Raw genomic sequence first — 16,251 nt, 5'->3', positions numbered from 1 at the left:
CTCTGCATGGATTAATGGATTGCGCAGGGAACGAGACTAGCTTTACAATCACACTTTTGAGCTTGTATTGCTATGCAGATGAAAGGAAGAAGGGCCAAAGCATCCTCAGGTGGAAGGGCAAAAGCGGGGTGGCCGTCCTGAGCAAACTGCCAGGCAGCACAGCGTGCCACATGGCCCCTGGGAGCTCCCCATCAGGAATCAGGAGACCTAAGCATCTGATGGATTTAAAAATGTTGGGAGCATTCAAAGTTATTTCAGCCTTGGGTGTAGCACGAAGTGGAAATGCTTAGCGATACTTTTATGACCTTACACTTCACATATCCATGATGAAGACTTCAGCTGGATTTACTCAGCCAGCTACAGTTTAGGGTTTAAGGTTTTTAATTCCTTCCTTTCCTTTTTTTTTTTTTTTTTTTTTGTTCAGGCATACAAACAGTGCCACCAGAGCCAGTGGTAGTTGCAGCAATTTCCCATCACAAAATTTCAATACAGATTTTCGTAAGACCTATTTTTTTACCCTGTTTTATAAAAATTGAAAGCATCTTAAAAGAATGCAAATCCATACGGTACCTCTGCTAAGCCATGCAGGAATCATCATCCCCTTTTCACAGGTGTTTTTTCCAAAAACCTCTCTCTCCTTTAGACGAGACTGACAGCTGCCGCAGTTGTGATGTCACATTCCCAAACAGAATATCTTGTGTTATTTCCAGCTGTAGCCGCATTTAGGCCAAGCTCTAAGAATGCTGAGCACTGTGGTCTTGAGCCAGCAAATTCTTGAGCATATACTTTAACGACTATTTCCAATCTATTTGCTGAGAAAGACTTATTTACTAAAATTAAAGTCATTGCTTAAGTAAAAGGCTTCTATTAATAGAAATACAAAGAAAAAAAATCAAACCCCAATTCCACAGTGACAAATATTCCATGTCATTTCACTTAATTGTACTTTGAATCTGTTCTTTGTGTAGGAAACTAATCCTACTATGCTTTAAGAGCAAGGAAATTGATAAGGAAAACCCCCAAAAGAAATAACAATGTTATCTGATTTTTCTTTGTAACACAAGCAAACATCTGTGTCCTCCTCCTAAGTGTTACAGGTACTTTTGTTTTCTCCTCTATTTGCCATACAAAGCAAACAAGATTTATCACAGAAAATCCTTTCAATAAAGACTATTTACATTTATCAGACCTTCAGTTTGGCACCTCATCACCTGCAACTGGCAATAACTGTCTTTCAAATACTTCCTCTGGGATCTCCATTCCCTTAAATAACTTCTGAGATACCTAAAAGGTACCTAAATCTCTTTTTAATTTAACATTTAGGCCTTCCCATAATCTTTCTGAACACCATTCCCTCCGTTACTATAAATAACTTAAAGGAAATACATGAGTTTAAATTTATGTATATATAAAAATCAGATGAGAACTATGAAAACATGACGAGGTTTATACTACACAACATTGGCAGAGAAAGGAGAACATCTGATGGATTTATTATCTTACTTTTCCCATATGTAGTAGGTTTATATAAATACCTGACGGAAAATGAGCTAGTCTGCATTCAAACTTTAAAGAGCTTATTTCCCTACAACTAATCTCAATGAAAAAAAAATGCTGAAGACCTGCATTTTGTAACTGAGCTCTGAATGCATGTACAAAATGAGAACATGCACACACGGCTTATATGAAGCACTTTGACAAATGTTATCATCTCTTACTCTAAATTAAGACTGTATGTATTATGTGTTCTCAAACCCTCTCATCACCAGTACAGTTGTTGAAATGGTTGTTTATCATCATAAACGTAACCCCAGTCTTGGGTACACTTTTGCTCTCTTGAAGCACACCTCAAAACTTCCCTTCCTAACACAGCCACCGGAACTTTGAGCTCAAGCTGCCAGGCTACTGGCTGTCGTGTTTCTCTCCTTTAGTTTGTAAGCTATTGTCAGTAAAGCCACTGACTGCCTTAACAATTTTTTGGTTGTTGTTTAATGAAGAATAATCTCTATTGCTGTTCTAGTTCCCCTCAAAATTAGGGTTGGGATCTGGAAGTCCCCAAATCACAGTTACCCCAAAATAGCTTTATTATCAAGCCTGAGCCTGATCTAAGAAGAGGCAGCAGTAAGCCATGATCATTAGCCTCATTTGTATGATGGTGTGTTTTCCTAATCACTTGGTTGATGTGGACTACAAAAAAGAGGGCATGAAAAGGCTCTGCACCAACTGGGAACATAAGAGCAAGAACATAATGATGGTTTCCTCCTGGTTTGTCTCAAGCAGCAGGACAGCTACGAGCAGGTCACACCAATGGTCCGGGCAGGAGATGGCAGTGTCTGGACACCTACAACCGCCAACATGCATGAACATGCGTCAGAACATTAATAGCCCAGTTTGAAGATTACCTCTTTGTAAATAATCTGGATATAAACATTCCCAGTCAAGTATGAATTTGACAAAGCTCCTCCAACTACAGATTGAATGTACTGGGAATGGAGAAAAGAGGCTTTTTGCTTTGGTTTTTAAGTCACACCTTTCCCAGTGCCTATGCTCATCCTCAAACGAGCAATGGTGCGCTCCCAGAGTGCCCGCATCTACAGGACACTTCTCTATGACATACAATGGTGCAATCTAGGAACTGGTGCTGCAGGGACCTGCCAAGCAGCTGTGTTGAAAGAGAAAGCTTCTCCGCACATACTGCGAGAGCGGAAGAGGACCTGGAACTGAGACTTCATCAATAGCAGCTAATTAAAAAGAAAGGCCAGGACCCATTTTCTGGCCCTTAAAGGAAATGGCACAGCCAGAGGATCATACAGTTAAACCCTCCTCATCTCTCCCCCGAAGGGAGGCATTATCTACACCGATTTACTGGAAACCCTTGGCCCATGCTAGCCCCAGAACCTCTCCCCGGGCTTTGCCTTGGACGAGTGCTAGCTGCCACTGCACGCAGCACTTAGGCAGGCGGGATGATTGCAGGCCCCTTCTCGAGACCAGGACCTGTCCGGTCTAATAACTGGTGTACATACAGCCTGAGAAGCAAAACATTTCCGTGGTATTTCTCGTGCTCACAAGTTACCCGTAACATCCCCTGCCTAGCAGATGGACTGTGAGCATTGCCCAGGCTGAAATAAGACGAACTGCATTATTCAGAGGTGCAGCTTCAGTAGTCTGCAATATACAAACATTTAAGCAACACAGTGTGATTTGTAACCATTTGTGCAGAAACCACAATTAAACCGGAACGGAAAGCAGTTCTAGACATGGACAAACACACGAGTCCCGTGGATGCAACAGCCTTGCTGCAGGTGGTCGGCAGCCCACCAGAGCCGGTGGTTCCCTGTGCTGTGGCCTCAGACGCAGCCCCTCAGCAGGTAGGTGAAACAACCTAGAGCCTGCTCCTTGCTCTCCTGTGCAAGGAAAACTGACCCCGGGAGAAACCTCATTACACAAGGAACACAATTTGTGTGTCTGTAGCTGTTCCTGCCCCAAGTCACCAACGGTGGGATGGCAGACAGTAAGGACATGGGAGGAGCTGCAGATTCGATCATGCTGCTTTGGCAACTTCTCTTTTCCTGTTCTCTCTCTGGGGGCAGGGGGGCGTGCACAGAGAACTGCAGTTCCCAGCACTGCCCAGGCCTTTTGGTGGTTACGTTTTGTACATCAGTATGTCAACTCACGTGTTGCGCTGGAATTTTTTTTTAATGTATGCGATGCGCACCCAGAAACTCAGAATAAATATTAATTACCTGTAGCATTTTTCCAGTGTGCTAGCAGTTTCACAATGCAGCAAGCATTTAGGTAGCATTATCTAAACACTTTTTGTGTTAGATTTATTATCTCAACACTTCCTCAGTCATCACTGACAAAACCTCTTGCCATGGCTAACACGCCTCACCATGGAGATGCTCTCCCTGATCCCCCCTCACAGCCTTCCATCCTTCCCTCCGCAGAAACATACGCGAGGTGACACGGGCGTTTATACTTCAAATGGGTACATCAATCTGCAGCACGGCAAGGCTAACAGCGGTACAAACACCTCCACGAAGTCAAGGGGAAACTGCTGCACACTGCATTAGCGAGCGCTTTGAGGAGTAATTCTATCAGAGGCTCTGCGTACGATGTGCGCTGCGGGTCTCTGCTGGAGGAAGAGGCACGTACAACGTATGTAACCTTAACACAAACACAGTATAAGCTGCTCTGCGATTTCTGCACTGGCTGTTTATGATCTCTTAGATTAAGATAGTCCCATGTTTGTTTTCTTTTTTTCCCCGTGACCTTAACAAAGATAGATGGGGTTATACACGGAGCAGCGGCACAGCACTCGGCACTGTAAGAATATTGCACTGAGACAGCACTCCGGCTTTGGGGAGAAGTTTTCCCCTGTGTGGACGGAAGACCACCAAGCTTTTGCCACACTAACTGTGGAGGGAAGAACATGTTCTGCAGTACTAACCTCCCAGTTTACCTTAAATCTATACAGAAATAGGCAAACTTTTACGATATAGCTATAGGTAGCTGCCCCAGCCCACCAGCATTTTGAGATTTTCTGCCAGGTACAAGTGAAGTAGCAGTGTTATTCCTTCCGCCCTCTGAATGAAATACCACACCATAACAAATGCACATTTCCCATACAGATTCAAAATTGAAACCTTCTTTTTCTCTGTTAGGTAAATGTTGCATGCTGAACGTGGCAATGTACCGATTTGTTCCTAGCTGCACATGTGTGTATCATGCGGCTTGTCAAAAATGTGCTGTTCTGATCAAAAATCTTATTACTATTATTTTGAAGATGAACTGCAGTAATTCCTAGACTGCTCATAGTTACCAAACAAATAACCCAGGTTAACACAGCACTCCTGAATAATCAGACATGAGGCTGCCTGCCCACTGTTAAGTTTTTCCTTTTACTACACACAGGGACAAATCCTGCTTTTTCATCTCCGTCAATGCCACTTGGAGCAAGAAGGAATACTGAAAGCCCTTGGATCAAGGATCAGGCTTATCCTCACACCACCTACGTGGAAATAGGGGACAATGACAGATGGCAAGAAATGCCTGGTCAATATACCTGCTAATATAAAAATGAACCAGTTAAAAATCAGAGTACGTTTGTTCGGTTGGCACTTCAGGACTAGTGGCACAGCTCATTCAGAACAAGCGATGCGACGTCCTGCTCTGCAGAAGCGTGCCACCTGCAGATCAAACAGCAGGAAACCAAACGCTGCGGGCAAGCACGGGGAGACTGCGTGCATCTGCCTGCTAACAGTTAACATTTAGGAACTTTTAGGGTGCTGCAGGTTACAAAATACACTGTCTGCAGATAAGAAGATGAGATAAAAAGAGAAATAGTTTCACTCTACCAGAGTGAAATAAACTTAAAAGAGATTCAGCATACTTAAAAAAAAAAAAAAAAGCTGAATAATGATTTTTTAATTAAATCCAATTTTTATTAAATCTATTCAATGCCAGATGAAAGCGACACAATGGAGGTATTTTGTATGCTACCAAATAAAACTTCTGCAGTGAAATCCCAAATAATGTTCTTCTCTTAGCAGCAGGTAAGTGACAGAGGCAGCACTCCAACCTTGGACTCCCCAAACACCATAATGTACAGCTTGAGGCACCAGTGATTACTCAATGCATTTTCTTTTTATTTGTGTTGCAGTTCAAAGTAGTGCTGACTTAGAACTACAGCTGTTTTCAATTATTTAGATTTGCATTATCAAAAAAAATGATTCTGCAAGTTTATCACGTGTATTATGAATATCAAATCACTGTGATAAGACACTGGATCCTGCCTATTTAGGAAATAAAAGTAGTTGTGACCATATTCCTATTGCAAGAACGGATATAGTCTTTACAATGAAATCCAAAAACATACCAAAAAAAGAAACCAAGGTTATTAAAGGGATATTCAAGTTAAAGTTCAAATAATTTCACTGAAAATTCTAAGCTTCCACAGGAAAAGAAAAAAAATAAAAAAAACAGGAATTTGCTTTTAACAGTACTAGTCTTACCAGGTATTTTGAAAACAAAAGCGCAGTTGGCAATAATGAATGACAGTTAACTAGAAAATTGTCACAATGTGGATGCAAGCTTTCTTGCCCTAGCATACTCAATAGAACGACATCAGGAAAAACTGTATATACGGTTTCTAAAATCACCGCTGTTCCCATCCTTATGACCTGCCTTATCATTACTCTGCCTTCCCTGTTTTACTCATTCTGTTCCGTTTGAAACAGACTCCATGGGAAAATTCATTTCCACAGAAGACCTCTCTTTAAAACAGGAATGCAGCCAGCTCAGCACATACATTCACAGTGACACATAATACTCATGGTAGCTGAGTAAGTTACATGTTAGGTAACATGTGGTATCCCAAAAAAGCACTCTTCTTGTGCTATTTCTCTTAGCTTTTTATTAAATACCATGCAGGCATAAGATCACCTCAGAATTGTCATGAACGGTTCTGCTCTGGAGACCGGGACGGAAAAAAATCCTTTTGAATGTTAATAACCTAAAATCAAGAACAAGCCTGACTAATGCTGATGGAGGCTGGCCAACCTTTTTTTTTTTTTTTTTAAGCCTAAGGCATAAACTGACCTTTTCTCAACAGCTCAGTACTGCAAAGTTTAAACTCTTGATCTCCCTTGAATTACGCTTCCCTCAGTAATTTCATCACAGATAATACAGCTCTCAATTACTTCGTCTCATGAAGTGAGCTGCAATCAAACCGCTGACCAGCGCATCCGCAGGGCAATCCAACCGCGGGTCACGGACCCCCAGGGCAGCTGAAGAAGCCAAGGAGGCTTCCCACTGTCCCCAAGAAAGACGTTTTCAGCAGCTGCACCGCGGGTGATAGAGACGTTCCTTCCCTTGCCAGCGGTGTCACACTGCTCTGCCACTGGCAGCTGTGGCACACAGTTATCACCGTACCGCACCAAGGCACAGCAGTGATCTAATCACATTCAGCTTGTAAAGGAAAAGAATACTTACCCACAGGTACATATGAGTATCAAGCCACATTTACACTAGGAGCTTTGTTTTCATAATAGTAAGTGCATTAAGTAGCATTAATACTACTCTGGAAGCAAAGCCAGAAGTTATTATCAGTCCTTTGGTATTAGGTGGCAATTCAAAACCATGTTAGACAGTTTTATTGTTTTTTTTTTTTAAATACACCCTTGTGGCACAGATTCACTCAAAGGCAGAACTATGTCTGTAAACCCATCTCTGCTCTGCATTCCCAAAGATTAAAAATACACATTTTTGAACAGACTTTTTACATGGGATAATACAAAATATCTTCCAAAGGAAAAAGTAAACAAAATCAAACACACATTATATCTGGATGGTTATGTCAAAGTTTGCTCTGAAAGCTATAAATTTCAGGTGCTCAACTCTCTATCCTGCCCTAAAAGGCTTTGAGCTCAATAGCAGTTTGTTAACAACCGTCGCTCACAACAGCTCTGCAACTTGAGTGAATACTAGGACATAGATAAACACTACTGTATGCGTTCTGGTGAGCTACTATATCATTATGTATGTAAAATCTGAAATACCACAACGTTTTTTTATATGTGTGGCCATCTTTGTACAACATAGCTCTCGGTTTTTCAGTAACCAAGAAAACATTTTCTTTGTGTGGGGACACCTAGTTGAGAAAACCACCTCAGTACTGTTCTAACAACGCTACAGAGCCTTGATCCTATAGCTACCTTAGCAGAAAGCATAAAATATATGGGGAAACAGTATGTGAACATACAATGATTCTCAGATGGCAAATAGCACAAGGAACGAAAGTGAAGCAGACACAAGACATTGCTACTTCAGCACTCCTCTTTGCAACGTCTTGAAATAGATGGATGGCTTGTGTCCAGCCTTCAATTTATTGTTTTCCAAATCTTCAAAGATTATAAGATTGCTATCGATAAATCCCCAAAATGGGGCTCAAAAATAATGAAACCTGAGGTCTTGTGGAAAAAAAAAAAAAAAGACAAATGTCCCTAATAATAATGGAAGCTAATTTTCTAAAAAGCATGCAGTCTTCTTTGTCGTTGCTTTTTGACTAATTTAAGAAGAGCTGGCACAGTAATATCAATCCATAGTATTTTACAAGTTAATAGACACTACAATTAATTTGCTGGATCTCAACTGAAATTACTTTTTCAATCACTCACAAATATGCTCTCCAGACATGCACACAGGCTCTGTCACCACAGCGAAGATACCAGACCACAAATATGTAGCACACTTGACGTTTAAGCTATAAAAATAAAAACACAGCATATCAAATACCACTCCTCTTTTCAGCAAGGCTTCTGAACAGACGCTCATTTTTGCTGTCTGCTAATGTAGGTTAATGCACCGTTCTTCTTTTCACCCCCACGAAAGCAGAATGCTATTATCCAAAGTAGCATTATATTAGATTAAGGCCATTCAGAAAAAATATTCTTGAACAAATAGGGCAACTGGAAGGGAAAGAAGGGACATAAGCCCATACTTTGTTGTCATTAAGTTCAGTGAAGATGAAATTACATTTATCTGTCTCGTTCACACAAACTACATTAACAACGCTACTTAGTTTCTTCAACACAGAAAAATTAGGAAGAAACCTTAAAACTACCAATGTAGTTTTGATTTATACCTTCAAACAGCTGCTTACAACAGGCACCTCAAGGAAAAAATACAAGTAAATGCATTATATCATAAGGTTATGTGAATCTTTAACATAAAACTGAACAAAAAAACACAAAACCCCATCAGGCATTAAATACATATATCTATTTTCCAGTATTAGCCATTTTTTAGTTTCTCTAGCAGGTAAACTTCAGCTCTGTGAGCTCCCTGCTGCAGAGGCAGGCAGGCTCCCCGAGCACGCAGCGAGCTACCTTGTGACCATCCCAGATCAATTTCAAAATGACAATGGCAAATGTGGGAAGACGTGACTCCCCTCTGTGTTTGTTTCTCTCCCAGAACAAATCTTCTGATACCTTCACATGATTATAAAGCTAGGACACCAAGCCTGCATTTGAATTACAGAACATGAAGTGATATGAAACTTGACAGAGAGCTTTAATATTCCTAGTACTTGCAGCCAAACTCTCACATTTAGCCAGAGGATAGCACTACCATAAAATGAATGCCGTTTTTGTCCCCTAAAAGGAAAAAAAAAACAGAACACCTACACCTCGACTGAATTAAAAACGACAAGAAAATCCCCAAAGTACTTAAATCTCCCTGCATTTCTTAGTGCTGCACACCTCAGTCAAGAACCAAGGAGTTGAGCACTTTTTTGGCTAAGGGTATGATGTCCTTCACCCTCCTGTTGAAGAGCATAAAGCTTAATGAGCTACACCTGATGGGCCTGAGTTTTTGGAGAGACCTGGACCCGACTCATTTTATGGCATGGTTTCAGAGAAAATTTGTCATCCTTTGCTGTATCATCTGTAAAAGAGACTGCAGAAGATGTAAATACCTACTAATATACATTTAACATAATGCTGTAAGCCTGCTGCCAGCTGTGCTTCGAGAAGATGGCTGTGGAAAATTATTTCACATGCACCCATCATGCAGTATGATCGCAATTCATGGAATAAATTTTATGATCCAAAACCATATTAAACAACATGTAGAAAATACTAAAACCTTGAAAAATGCATTAATTTATTCATTGCCATGCGTTTGTGATCTTTCCACTTTCAGAGTACATTTTAATTGACTAGTTTAGAGACCAATTAATCCCTTTGCATTTAAGTCAATCACTGAATCCTCTCCAAATAATTTAGCGTCTACATGCTGGCTCCCATTTGATGTCCCTGAAGAGTGAATGCAGTTGAAACGGGTGGCACACAACTCAGGTCTAGTAATAGAGAAGGAAGTGCATTAACAAATATAAAACAAAGCTTTGCAGTTTAGTCTATCATATTCCCTGTTTCCTACCTCTGCAGCTCCTATTTACTTCCTGAAAGTTTTCTTCTTTTCCATGACAATTTCTTTGGTACTAGTGTTTTTTCTCTATGGCACCTGGTCTTCTTCTCTTCTAGCTCTTTTATACTTAAACTAACACTAAATTGGACTTAATTAAGGTAACACATTGTTTACCTCTCATTTTTTGACTTAATTTCAATTTCTTTAATAACCACTTTTCTTCTGGGTTTACTCTTCCATGATCAGGATTTATTTTCTTCTTGCCAAGCTCCCATACCTACTTTAATGAAATTAGTCCCACTGTGTCACTTCATATCGCTTCACAGAGATCACAACATCTTTAGGAGATACTTGAAAATAATTTGGTATTAAAGAGAGGGAAAAATGACTTTTTCCTATTAAAACCACTCGAAATCTCACTGATATTACAACTGGATAGGACATTTGCTTTCCCTCAAAATAACACATTGAATAGCAATAGAATGAACATGGGATTTATCTGCTACACCAGTAAAGTACTTTTGAAAATGAGTCATCTTTTCTATAAGCTGCCCAACCAAGCACAAAATCTGAAAAGAAAAATTATTTGCAATAAGCCGTAGTTAAAAACACGCCCTGAAACTACAACAGGCTCAAATGAATAGAGCTTAAACAGATGAAAGGAAGGTATCATTTCGGTACATCTGTCCAAGATGTATTATAATATTTTTAACATTTACATAGACATATGATAAACAGATCATCTGAAAACCGAAGAACATATGTTCTGAGAATACAATTCAAGAAAATAATGTGAGAAGGAAAAAAAATACTCTTCTATCATTTTAAATGCAAGATTTCTTGTTTTCAGTTCTACCAAGCAACCTTACAACACAAATTACTTCCTCCTCAGTTTTTCCCTTGTATTAAAATACCGGTCTCTCACTGAAACTTCTGCTGAAAAGGAAAAAACCACCACACACAAAAACACTTCTGTGGCGAGAACTGTTTTCTATAAATGCCAAGCATACCAGTCACGTGCCTTACAAGAAAGGAACTACAAATCGTGCTGCAGAGCATGCTGAACCAAGCAGAAGGCTCTGGTGAGCAGCACCCATCCAATTGTGACTCCGCGAAGCCCAATGACCACCAGAGAAAGGGAAGGCAGCATCATTTATTCATCTGCGATCTTTAGCTGTGGTAATGCCAAGGCAAGCCAAGTGCAGAGTGTTACGGATCTCTCTGCTCTGAAACACATGAGAACTGGGTGTAAGCCCTAAGTAGGCTTCCTCTCTTTCAAGCCCAGTGCCTGAGCCTCTACTGCCATCTATACTGCTGACTCAGGACCGCTGCCAGTCCAAACAATTCCGTAGGAAGGAATGTGCTGCAACCACTCATTTCGTACCGAGTTCTCAACCACGTAGCAAAATGAGACGGTTCAAACTGAGGCTGGTTCTGTGCTACCAGTTATTGTGGTGATGGCAAGTGTTTGCTTGCAAGTGCGGAACAATGTTGTTCAGAATGACTACAATCCAGGCGTGGAAGCAGAGTTACAACAGCTAAGAGCTAGCTTAGGCTGCTAATTCACCTGCAGAAGGCGTGCTGCTCTTGCTTGTATCCAGGCCCTGTGTGCAGAGACGTACACAGGGGTAATTCTGAGCTCCAGCAGACAACACAAGCCCACAGATCAGCAGCACACTAGGAAAAAAGATGCAGCGTGCCCTGATCTCCAAACCAGCCTGGCCAGGTAAAGCACTGAAAGGAAATCCAGATCATGGGAACAGCTGAACTCCGCAAGCTGTCTGCATGTGCTGTTGGAAGGAAAAGCAGCTAGACTGACGCATACCTATGAAGTGTTTAGATTGTACAAAGTTCATGAAAGCTTTCTGAAAACCCCAAAGACTTCATTATTTCCAACAAGTCACTGAAATTTGGCAGGATTTTCCTCAAGGTCAGAAACTTTCTCTTCACGCGTTCAATTAAATACTGCTGAATTTTGACTGAATTACAGGGTGAAGAAAAAATAAATAACGGCTTCCCAGTTCTGGTTCTTCTTTCCACCTTCCTGCTCCCCCCCCCGCAAAGTATAACTTGACAGCCTGCCAAAACTTCTGAACGTTTCAACTAAAGTCCTTGCTAGAGCTATTACCATTGCCATCCTATTCCTGAAGAATCCAGAAACAGAGAAAACACAGGTGTTACCAGTAAACGTGGGAGAAGGGAAATGAGTGAGACTGAAATCACGCTGATATCCTCCTATAATTTGTGGCTTCACAATCCAATTTTTTTCAGTCTACTTTACAGAAAATGTCTCCTAACAGAATTAATAAAAGGGAACCAAAAGAAAAGGAGTTATACCTCTATTATTTCCTCTACTCCTGCTTTTCAAGCTTCTAGCTTTTGCAAGTCCTACAAAGCAATGCGCCATCCCCTATAAAAGCGCACGCGGTTTATTTACAAAGAAGCGATGCTGAGATTACCAGATGCAGAACCTTTGCTCCCCAGGAATCCTTGCATTGATCCCCACTGGCCCTCCCAAATAACCTGACGTAACTTTGCCTAACACAGGTTTGTCTGCTCAGCGGTACCCAGGCTCTGGCCGACTCAACATGCTTTATACCACTGTTACTTGCTGTTTCACTGTAGCTCAGAATGAGCAAAACAGCTTGAAAATATTTTTTTCTTTACTGGCTGGTCAGGATTTCTGGAATGGGCCAGGAATCACTCCTGTGAGCATTCCCAGCACCTATATTACCATGGAAAAGAACTAGTGCTGTAAAGAGCTGACAACTGGAAACAACCCAAGGTACTTAAAGAAATGGTCAAATGTCATCACTACCAGGAAATTCTGCCACAACATCAGCCAGAGCCTCTGCTGCCTCCTCAGACTCCTGTCTTTGTGTTGGCACAGCTGTTTCTCGGTGGTGCAGACAATTACTGTATGCAACATGCAGCCTCACCAAGCCCTCAGTTTGCTCTTTAGTGCTGCCTATCAACCCCGAGCTGTCCAGAACCACCGCATCCCAGTAGCTATAACCTCTATCCTGCCCTCTGCCCCGGTGGAAAAAGAGCTAACAGCAGAAAATAGAAGTTTCTTGGTAACACCGAACTGCTCTTTCTTCATCCTGACATCTGAAGACAGGCGGAGTCTCTGCGATGCGGTGTTTCTACACCCTACAAAGTAGGCAGTCATTTCCTTTTGAAAATATTCTGATAAATGGCGGGGTTACTCACCAACCTGATTTCTATCAGGGAAAACAAGGCACGCAAGAAGGCTTTTGAAGATGTGAGCACAATAGCCTGCATAATCTTAACGCTGTTCCCGCAGAGATGTCAGGTTTCCATCACACACTTCAATACCTGTCTGCACGTATACCTTTATCAAGCTCCTTTCTTCGAGCACAATAAACTAGTGCATGAGATGCATTCAAGTGTTGTAGAGAAAGGGCACGTAAATATGTGTGAGCAGAAGAGCAAAGAGGAAAGGCACAGTGGAGAGCTTAATGTGGGGTCTTGCGTGTGGAACAGCTTGGTAACACCAACACTGAAAATGACTGAAAGGAACAGAGAATGTATGCAGTTATTTCACCTTCTCCTTTAGCACGTATGATTTTTCTCAATATGCAGGCTACCCACCTGGTTTAACTATTAGAAAGACACAGGCCTTCTTTGCTGGTGGTTAGTGACCTATTCAAAAATCCCACTGTAAACAGACTGGTTTCAGGTGTTACAGAGGGTTGTGAGATTCAGAGATAGCATTTGTTAAAGGCAGCAACAGACACGATGCACAAAAAAAGTACTGAGTGTCTTCATTATGCCCTAAAAATGTTTGGGGCCTTGCTGTCACAGGAATGCCAGGATTGCCCTGGGGAATCACCCTCACCTACCAAAAGGCAAGTCCTCCCTTGCATTTCCCTCCAGAATTTAAATCCAAAACGCAAGAGGACAGGGGTGACGCCTCCCCCAAGGACACCACTGCTCAGACACCTCCATATTTGGCCCTCCCCAGCACTGCCCAGGGACTGGGGCACCTCACCCTGCCCACCCCCAAGAGTCACCCCACTGTCACAGGGCTCAGAATGAAGGTATCTCATGCCCAAGTGCCTTCATTTTGGTGCCAGGGAACTCCGGAGTTCAGAGAAAATGCTGGTGTTTGCAGTCTCATTCACTGCTAGATTGAAAACGTGCTGTCTTTCATCACAGGGGTAACACTAGTAGGCATGTTTTGGGGTAGTATTTGTAAGTATGAGTATTATGAATGCAGATTCAAAGTGGATTGACTGATTATTGGTAATGTATTTGCAATGAAAATCACAGGGGTACTTTATGTCCAGGAGCAGCAAACAGATAGGATGTCAGAAGCTATAAAAGATTTTGCTGCATTCCTGCTGAGAACTCAGCTTGTTAGACACAGCATTCATACATTTCTGTCTTCTTTCATTAACCCTCCGATAAGAACAGACTAAACTAAGCATATACGTGGTAACACCACCTTCCTCTCTGACAAAGGAGATGAAAAACAATTCCATTGTAATACCTCTCATGTCACTGAAGAAATTCCCTTTCTGAACTTGAAGCTACATAGGAGTAAAAGAATTAAAAATTGCTCTTAAAATAACTTTCTATGGCCCAGTAATCCCATCATGACTTTAAATAAAACTTTTAGAATACCCTAAGTTGGTGCGTAGCAGGAAAATCTATTTTATTCTGATATATTCCAAAATTACATCTCTTCACAGAGAACAGAGAACTGACACTTACAATTATTAGTAACTTCATGCACTTCCTTAACTGTAATAAATTGTTCCTTAACAGCAATAAATTGACAGAAGGGAAGAATAAAGAATAATAATTCTACTGCAGATTAAGATAAGATGCCATAGGCCAATCAGTTTAAAGAAAGCACCTGAGCAATGTTGAAAAAGCATTGGAACTGTACATTGTACTGATGTAATGACTCTTAATGTTCGTTTCTAATTACTGTAGGATTCCACAAGGATCACATTTCCACTCAAGACAGAAAATACAAAATATATGAATGAATGAATTTGAAAAATTTCTGCAAAACCAGAGGACTGACAATTTAATGAGAGAAAGGGGAGACCTGAAGGGTGCCCTGGATGACAATACAATCAAGAGACCAGAGGCAGGGAAGGTATTTATGTTCTCATCATTGTAACTTTTGATCCAACCCAGTCACACAGGCTTTAGGATTTAACTTAACCCAACTACATCTACATCTCTCTAAGAAATGAAGCTTATTCAGCAACTTCATAAAGCCCATAAAAAAAAAGAGCAGAACAGTTATGATGCTGAAAGGAGCAGATCTTGTGGCATGTCTCAATCACCTGACTGAAGCAAACCTGGTGGTGGGTTGGAAGTTATTAAATGCTATCTTCCTGCAATTACCAGCAACACAATTCAATAGGAGTTTCTCAATCTTCAAGTAACACCCCCCAAAAAAAAACAAATAAACGAAGAAAACCCAAACACGTGCACACCCCCCTCCTCCCTTCCACCAAGCAGTGGAGCTAACAGGACATAAGTGATTTTGTGGCTCCTTGGCACTTGGCTGCTCTGTAAGGCTCTGAGGCCCTGCATTTCCTACGCATCCTGTAGCCTTTCTCCATCTTTAAGACACCGTTAGTTTAGTTACGAGAGGCTTTCAGAGAAAATGTAAAGGCTTCTCTGGAATACAGAAGAATATCTGTCCTAAAATGAAGTTTAAAATTAACATTTGAAGTGTTAGATTATTTGTTCCACTGGCCAATACTAAGTACATGACAAAAATTGTGAACATTTTATGTTTAGACATGGAGCAACTTGCCATGAGTATCGGTAATGAGACAATTTGTTTTGTCAGTGTGCATGCATTCTTCAAAAATTTGTAACATTATGCAAAAAGCTGCACATTTGTATTTTACATAAATATAGCTTTCAACAAGTATCTGCTCAGAGGAAGAAACATTTCAATGATAAAAATGTAAATATATATTCGCAAATGTAATTCATATTCATACATGACAATTATTTTTGTCACACAAGCAGTCAGTTTCAAAATGAGAGCCCGGTATGGAAAATTCTGGCTAATTCTGCTGCTGCTTCCTGCCAGCAGCAGTGCCACGGGAGCTGGAGGAGTTGGCAGCTCTGCAGCGGCTTCCAACTGCCAAGCGAATGTGGTGCGGGCCCTTCTGCGAGAGGTTTCATGGATAGGGAAGGAGCATCGTGCTCTTCTTACTTCAGACTTGGTGGAAGACTTTGTGTGATTAAGCAGAAGCTGTTCGCTATGGTACTCCTATTAAAGTCATAAAAAAAGTTAAGAAATGGATACAGCTCGTCTCATTC

At 41.1% G+C, this 16,251-nt stretch overlaps 1 protein-coding gene across 6 annotated transcripts in view; it reads right to left on the bottom strand.

Annotated features, from left to right (window-relative positions):
• MED13L (mediator complex subunit 13L) overlaps window positions 1–16,251 on the bottom strand; it is a 188,571-nt gene that overhangs the window by 54,712 nt on the left and 117,608 nt on the right. The window contains exon 1 of one of the 6 annotated variants that reach the window (XM_035556603.1): window positions 10,938–11,038. The exons of the other annotated variants lie outside the window; for them this stretch is intronic. The gene's annotated coding sequence lies outside the window, so the exon portion shown is untranslated. Of the gene's footprint in view, window positions 1–10,937; window positions 11,039–16,251 lie in introns of those variants that run through there. 6 annotated transcript variants of the gene reach the window in all.

The sequence above is a fragment of the Cygnus atratus genome, chromosome 17, assembly GCF_013377495.2.
Source record: "Cygnus atratus isolate AKBS03 ecotype Queensland, Australia chromosome 17, CAtr_DNAZoo_HiC_assembly, whole genome shotgun sequence".
NCBI classification, from domain to species: Eukaryota; Metazoa; Chordata; class Aves; order Anseriformes; family Anatidae; genus Cygnus; species Cygnus atratus.
Note: the sequence above shows the minus strand (reverse complement) of the source record. Positions and strands in the feature narration are given on the sequence as shown.